This window comes from Triticum dicoccoides, chromosome 6A (assembly GCF_002162155.2).
Source record: "Triticum dicoccoides isolate Atlit2015 ecotype Zavitan chromosome 6A, WEW_v2.0, whole genome shotgun sequence".
Classification (NCBI taxonomy): domain Eukaryota; kingdom Viridiplantae; phylum Streptophyta; class Magnoliopsida; order Poales; family Poaceae; genus Triticum; species Triticum dicoccoides.
Genome location: NC_041390.1, coordinates 98,194,353 through 98,202,363, shown reverse-complemented (window position 1 = coordinate 98,202,363; position 8,011 = coordinate 98,194,353).

The window sequence follows — 8,011 nt, the reverse complement described above, 5'->3', positions numbered from 1 at the left end:
TTGCCCAAGGATTTCAAGGGACCATGTAAGGTACCAAATTACATCGCCGATTTGCAGCCAGAGGCGTGGGTGGAGAGCTATGAGATGGCAATGGAGATGTTAGATGTGGATGAGGCTGTTTGTGCTAAATATTTCACCATGATGCTGGAAGGAACAACTCGTACTTGGTTGAAGAGTTTGCCAACCAACTCTATCGACTCATGGGCTGAATTAAAGCGCCGGTTTATCCAGAACTTCAAGGATACGTGCAAGCAGCCGATGTCAATTGTAGATCTGGCCGCTTGTGTCCAAGAGGAAGGGGAGTCAATGACCCATTGGGTTAAACGAGTCTCGACAATTTTGCATTCATCAGATCGTATTAATGCAGATACCACAGTATTAACGTTGGAGGGCAATTGCTGTTTCAAGCCGTTAAAACAGAAGTTGGGAAGGCTCAAACGTCATTGCAACAACATGTCAACACTCATGTCCGCTTTAGTTAAGTATGCCGATTCAGATAATACCAAGGATCCGGATTCAGAGGAGGACAAACCGGAGAAGGGAAAGAAGAACGACGGTGCAAAAGGGCAGCACCACAACCAAGGGGGCCATGGGAATAACAGTAAGCGTAAAGCGGATAATTCAGATTTGGTGGCTAACACAAATATGCAGCGTCACAAAGGTAAACCGCCCCAGCGCGGCATGAATCTGGAGCGTTTGTTAAACCAGCCCTGCCCGAAGCATGGAACCAAGGAGGCCCCTGCCACGCATCTTTGGAAAGATTGTCACATAATGAGGGAGTTCAAAAATTCTGATTTATACAGGTATGATCAGGATCCACCCGGCGGTTCAGGCCCAGGTTTCCATGGGGGTTGCGGTTCAAGCTCTGGATTTCAGAACAACCAGGGGCCATCAGAACAACCATGGTAATAACCAGCAGAGTAACCAAGGGAATCAGCAACAGTCAGGTTACCAGAGTCACCCCAAGCAGTTGAACGGTGGACAATATCATGTGTTCACTACCAGCTTGTGCAAGCGGGATCAGAAACTTCACAAGAGGGCAGTCAATACTATTGAACCTGCTGTACCACATTATCTACGATGGTCGGAGCAGGCCTATTGTGTGGAGTAGAGAGGATCACCCACCCCGTGTTGACAATCCGGGCCAACTAGCTTTGGTGGTAGCCCCTCAGGTAGGGGGCTATAAGTTTACCAAGGTTCTGATGGATGGAGGGAGCAGCATCATCATCCTGTATTATGAGACTTTCCGTCGCATGGGGTTGACAGATAAGAATCTTAAACCGTCAAACACTGTTTTTCATGGTGTAGTACCAGGTAAATCGGCATACCCTGTGGGGGAAGATTGCTTTGGAAGTTGTGTTTGGATATGAGCTTGATTCTAGGTCTGAGACGTTGACCTTTGAGGTGGTGAAAATCCAGAGTCCATATCACGCGCTATTTGGACGGCCGGCTTACTCGAAGTTCATGGCGAGGCCCTGTTATGTTTATCTACAGCTCAAAATGCCAGGTTATAAGGGGACGTTCACGGTACATGGGAGTCGAAAGATTGCCTTGGATTGCGAGGAAGGTGAAGCGGCCTATGCTGAATCGGTTTGTGCAACGGAGGAGCCAAAATTCTATAAATACAATGTTGATCCGACGGACATGAACCCTCTGAAGAATCCTACAACGGAGCATGACCCGGCCCCGACGTTCAAACCGGCTAATGAGACTAAACTCGTTGACTTCGTCCCTGGTGATTCATCCAAGCAGTTTAGTATCAGTACAAATCTGGATCCGAAATAGGAAAGCGCGCTCATCGAGTTCATCCGTGAGAACCGGGATATCTTTGCATGGAAACCTTCTGACATGCCAGGTGTACCAAGGGAACTCGCTGAGCACACACTAAATATTGATCCTAAGTTTAAACCGGTCAAACAGTACCTTCGCCGCTTTAACGAAGAAAGACGCAAGGCCATCGGCGAAGAGGTAGCCCGGCTGCTGGCAGATGGGTTTATTGTTGAAGTGTTTCATCCCGAATGGTTGGCTAATCCGGTGCTTGTTCTTAAGAAAAATGGCACTTGGCGTATGTGTGTGGACTACACTGATTTGAATAAAGCTTTCCCGGCAGATCCTTTCGCTCTCCCGTGTATTGATCAGATTATTGATGCAACGGCGGGTTGTGAGCGCCTGAGTTTCCTGGATGCTTATTCAGGTTATCATCAGATTAAGATGGCAGTTAAGGACCAGGAGAAGACGGCCTTCATCACTCCCTTTGGATCCTTCTGCTATGTTTCTATGCCCTTTGGGCTCAAGAGTGCCCAAGCAACCTACCAACATTGTGTGCAAAATTGTCTTCACAAGAAAATCGGGCGTAATGTTCATGCCTATGTGGATGACATTGTGGTGAAATCTAGGAAGCAAGAAACCCTGATAAATGATCTCAAGGAGACGTTTGACAATCTTCGGGTTTACAAAATGATGCTCAACCCAGACAAATGTGTTTTTGGTGTTCCGACAGGCAAACTCTTGGGTTTTCTTGTGTCTAATAGAGGTATTGAGGCAAATCCGGAAAAGATCAAAGCCATCACATCCTTGGCTAAACCGGCATGTATCAATGATGTTCAGCGTCTGGCGGGCCGGATTGCAGCCCTCAGCCGTTTTATCAGCCATTTGGGAGAGAAGGCGATTCCCCTGTATCAGATGTTGAAGAAAACAGATAAATTCGTCTGGACTGCCGCCGCCAATGCGGCATTCGAGGAATTGAAGAGGAAGCTAGCTGAACCACCCGTCCTCGCTGCTCCAGTTGATAATGAGCCTCTATTGTTGTACGTGGCTGCCAACGCCTGGGCGGTCAGTGTGGCGATTGTGGTTGAACGTAAGGAGGCCGGAAAAGAATATTCGGTTCAACGACCAGTTTATTATATCAGTGAGGTACTGATCGAATCAAAGCAAAGACATCCGCATTGGCAGAAGCTAGTGTATGGAGTTTTCATGGCAAGTAGGAAACTCAAGCACTATTTTCAAGGTCATCCTATCACAGTGGTCAGTTCTGCTCCCTTGGGCGATATAATCCAGAATAGAGAGGCAACTGGCCGGGTTGCGAAGTGGGCGATTGAGCTTGGTCCCCATGGTTTGAGGTATACACCCCGAACAGCTATCAAATCTCAAGCACTTGTGGACTTCATCAATGATTGGACCGAGTTACAGACGCCAGAAGACAAACCGGATAGTACATACTGGACCATTTACTTTGATGGATCCAGGCAGCTGGAAGGCTCGGGGGCTGGAGTTGTCCTCACTTCCCCTTGAGGAAATAAGATTTGTTATGTTCTTCGCTTAATGTTTCCTTGTACTAACAATGCAGCAGAGTACGAGGCCTTGCTCCATGGTCTTCATGTAGCTAAGGAAATGAACTTAAGCCGGGTTCGATGCTTTGGAGATTCTGATCTGGTGGCTCAGCAAGTTTCTGGTACTTGGGATTCTAAAGACCCGCTCATGGCGGATTATAGGCGCGAGGTGGATATTGTAGCAGGTCACTTTAAGGGTTATCAGGTGGAGCACATCGACCGACGCAAGAATGAAGTAGAAGATGCTCTAAGCCGACTGGGATCTCAGCGTAAACCGGTACCACCTAATACCTTTCTAGATATCTTTCATAACCCGTCTGTAAAGTTGCCTACAGAAGAGGATTTAGCTGTTCCTGATCCGGAGGCCCAGTTGGTAGCCGTTCTACATGCCACTCTGGATTGGATGATTCCATATTTGGCGTATCTGAACCGGGGCGAATTACCAGAAGATGAACTTTTTGCCAGGCAGATAGTCCGGCGGTCCAAGTCTATGCTTGTTCACAATGGCGAGTTGCACCGTTCTAGCATTTCAAGCGTATTCCAATGTTGTGTTTCTCCTGAAGAAGGACAAGAGATTCTACGGGAAATCCATGAAGGGGATTGAGGTCACCATGCCAGCTCAAAGTCCTTGGTTGCTATGGCTTTCCGACACGGGTTCTACTGGTTACAGCTCATTCTGATGCGGAAGACTTGGTAAAGCGGTGTGACGCTTGTCAGAAATTTTCACGTCGTGCTCAGGTTCCTGCTCAGGAGTTATGCATGATTCCCATCACTTGGCCGTTTGCCACTTGGGGGCTTGATATGGTTGGACCCTTTAAGCGTTCTAAGGACAAGAAGACCCACCTATTGGTGGCGGTTGACAAGTTCACCAAATGGGTTGAAGCGGAGCCCGTCAGTAAATGTGATGCAGCCACGGCGGTTCAATTTCTCAAAAAGATTATTTTCCGTTCGGCTTTCCTCATAGCATCATCACAGATAATGGTACGAACCTTTCTAAAGGTGAGATGGAGGAGTTCTGCCAACGAGAGCATATCCGGCTTGATGTAGCATCCGTGGCTCACCCCTAGTCTAATGGTCAAGCTGAGAGGGCGAATCAAGAAATCCTGAAGGGCATCAAGCCTCGGCTCATGGTCCCTTTGAGGCGGATGCTGGGTTGTTGGGTGGAGGAATTACCATCTGTGTTATTGAGCATAAATACCACCCCAAACCGATCTACGGGATATACGCCCTTTTTCTGGTTTATGGGGCTGAGGCTGTCCTTCCAAGTGATATTCGTCACAACTCGCCCCGGGTCACGAATTATGTTGAAGCGGACAACGAGCAAGCACGCCAAGAGGCGCTAGACCTATTAGATGAGAAGCAAGACATGTCTTTGGCTCGGTCCGCGATTTATCAATAAGACCTACGGCGTTATCACAGCCGCCGGGTTAAGACAAGAACCTTTCAAGAAGGTGATTTGGTACTTCGGCTCATTCAAGACCAGACTGATCTGCACAAGTTATCCCCACCTTGGGAAGGGCCTTACGAGAAGACTCACGTAGCTCTGAGGAGGAGACCCGGCGGCCATGGAACATAGCTCTCCTACGGCCTTATTACACTTAAAGTCACAGGCTTTTCATATGTACATATTTCAACAGTGTATATATTATGATCAATATAATAAGCCGGCATCCTTGCTATCAAGCAGGGCCTCCGCCGTTTTCTTCCTTCAAATATCTGTTAACTTGGGGGCTTCCTGTTCAAACATAGGTGTATTCACCAAAGAGAACATAGCGTTACTACCCTCTTGATGCGGCTATCACGCCTTGGGGGCTCCCTGTTCAAACATAGGTGTATTCACCAAAGAGAACATAGCGTTACTACCCTCTTGATGCAGCTATCAAGCCTTGGGGGCTCCCTGTTCAAACATAGGTGTATTCACCAAAGATAACATAGCGTGACTACCCTCTAGATGCGGCTATCACGCCTTGGGGGCTCCCTGTTCAAACATAGGTGTATTCACCAAAGAGAACATAGCGTTACTACCCTCTTGATGCGGCTATCACGCCACAACAAAGCTTGGGAGCTTCAAACCCAAGGGGCCAAAGAGAGTCTTGTTGCTACGCACAACTCAAACATAGGCACCCATTGAGCACAGCTCACAAAGTTACTTGGGGGCTCTCTGCATCAAATAGCAAAGAGTTTGAAAGGACCCTTGTAGCTGGGTATCGACCCACGGCTTGGAAGCCTGGTGTATTCACCTAAAACCCCGGGTTAACCTGCCTTCATCAAGTAAGCCACTCCTATCCAGGTAATCCTGGCATGACCCTTCGAACGTTTGACAGTTACTCTCATTGAGACCCTGAACTTGTCAAAGTTAAAACGATGATTGGTTAGTTGGAGGGCCATCTTAAAAGGCTTTGCCAAAATGGTTTAACTCAGTGGCCTGGCAGCCCATGAAAAGCCTTGATTTGGGCCTGGCAGCCCTCGAAAAGCCTCGACTACAGTTTTTTGTTTGCTTTTTTCTGCCAAGTTTTTATTTTTCGTGAGGTCTACGTTAAACCGGAGTTTTTTAAACCCGACACGGCTTACGGATCTTCTGTTCAAGTATACAATTAAAGGTAATCCGGCATCCTTCAAAACCGGTCTGGCTTTGACGCTTTGTCTCCAGCAATCGGCCGGCGTTCATCACAACCCGGTTCTATATCATATATATACCAACATGGTACAGTGGAGTTAGGGTTTTCATCCTTCTTCAAATCACAATTGGTAAACCGACAGCAATGTTTTATATCACAGGTATGATTTATTATTTGCTGCAACCATAGTTGCTTACCAAGTGGGATATTTTGACCCGTCCGGTGGTAAACCGCCTGGACAGATTTTCAATATGCAGACACAGGGATTGCATAATATTGTAAAAATACATAAGCTAGTACTGAAATTCTCATGACAAATCAACACAAAGTGTATCCCGCTGCATGAGGGCAACGGATCAAAGTATTTCCACTAGCTTATTACAAGGCGCTTGAAGGCCCAAAATATGGCGTTTCCAGCAGAACAAGGTTTCTGGAGCATCACTCTAATTGCCGGATCAAGTCTCATTACCATGTTGCTGCGAAGTTGATGGGTCATCTGGCGTCGGTTTAGCTTCCTCTTCCCCACCTAGAGGCTGGAAGTTTGCGGTGGTCCAGTCAATCCGGGTTAAGGCCTGAAAGATAGCTTCTTCACTGATAAGTTCTGAAGGATCAATGTCAGGGGCATAAGTGTGCTTACGGATTCCTGGAATAAGATTTTGTGCCTCCGGAATGACAGGGTTAACCCGTTTGTTGTTGGCATCATAATACGACCGGTGAACCGTTAAGTTAGCATCCTCTATCGGTTGACTCGCCAGAGGACGCATCTCCCTTGTCACTCTTTTACGGGCTGCATCATCAAAATCTGCCCCATTTTCTTGTGTGCTTGGAAAGCCTTTGGCAAGGTCAACCGGATCCAAGTCAGCTATCCATGCTTTGGCTCGGGTAAGTGCCAACAAAGCGCCGGCCCTGGCAGCAGATCGCTTCAGCTCTTCTAGTTGTGTTGGTACCATGGATAGCCTTGTCAGAGTATCCTTCATCAGTGTTGGGGCCGGATTGTCATAGGAGGCTGCACAGATAACCCGTTGAGCACCGGTGTAAAGTTGTTCCAGAAGAGTATATGCTGCTTTCAGCTTCATCCATACATCTGAGCCCAGATGAGTAATGCGGCTCCCTGCAACGGTTTAAGAATTTCATATTTCAACTGGCACCTTACAAGATGGGTATTTCAAATAATTTGCTAGGAGTACTTACCAAATACTGGGGAGGTCATGGCGTTCACTTGACGCTTTAACCCAGAAAGCTCTTCTGCCACCGGTTTAAGTGCAGATTTGGCGTCTTCACATCGTTTCAGCAATGTCCCCTTTTCAGTGTCCCAGTTGGCACGTTCCGTCTTGAATTCTTCTTTCAGTCGTTCTATGGAAGTTAAAGCGGCTCGAAGCTCATCTTTGGCTTTGGAGGATTCTTCTTGGTGAGATTTGATACTTTCTTGAAGATCAGCAATCTGCGTCCGTTGATGGTTTATGTCAGCCTGCCAAAAACAAGAGGAGCATTTCAATATTTTATCAAAAGTCCCAAGCATACAACTGGTTCTACACTTGGCACTTGGGGGCTAATGTGGATTAATTCTTTCTTACTGCTTATTCAAAGTCCCAAGGATTCATACAAGTTTCAATCCTGGCACTTGGGGGCTAATGCAGATTAATTCTTTCTTACTGCTTCTTCAAACTCCCAAGGATTCATACAAGTTTCAATCCTGGCACTTGGGGGCTAATGTGTGTTTGTTCAAGAAACTTAAAAGTCAACAATGTGTAGTTTGGAAATTCAAAGTCCCGGTTTGTTTTTACAAATTAAACCGACCCTTGGGGGCTACAGGATACAAGGCAGTGAAAATACAAAGATAAGGAGGAAAATGTTTACCTCATAACGTTCCTTCATCAGATTTTCCAAGTCAGCCTCATTATCTCAACTTGTATAAAGCGGGTTCAAGAAACCGAAATGAAGATCCTGGGCAGAAAGATTAGCATATTTTGACATATCAGTTTCCATCTTCCTCTTGCCCATTGAAATAAACTCATCCTTGGCGGTATGTTTTGCCAAGACAACTGGATCACCCGGAGCGGTATA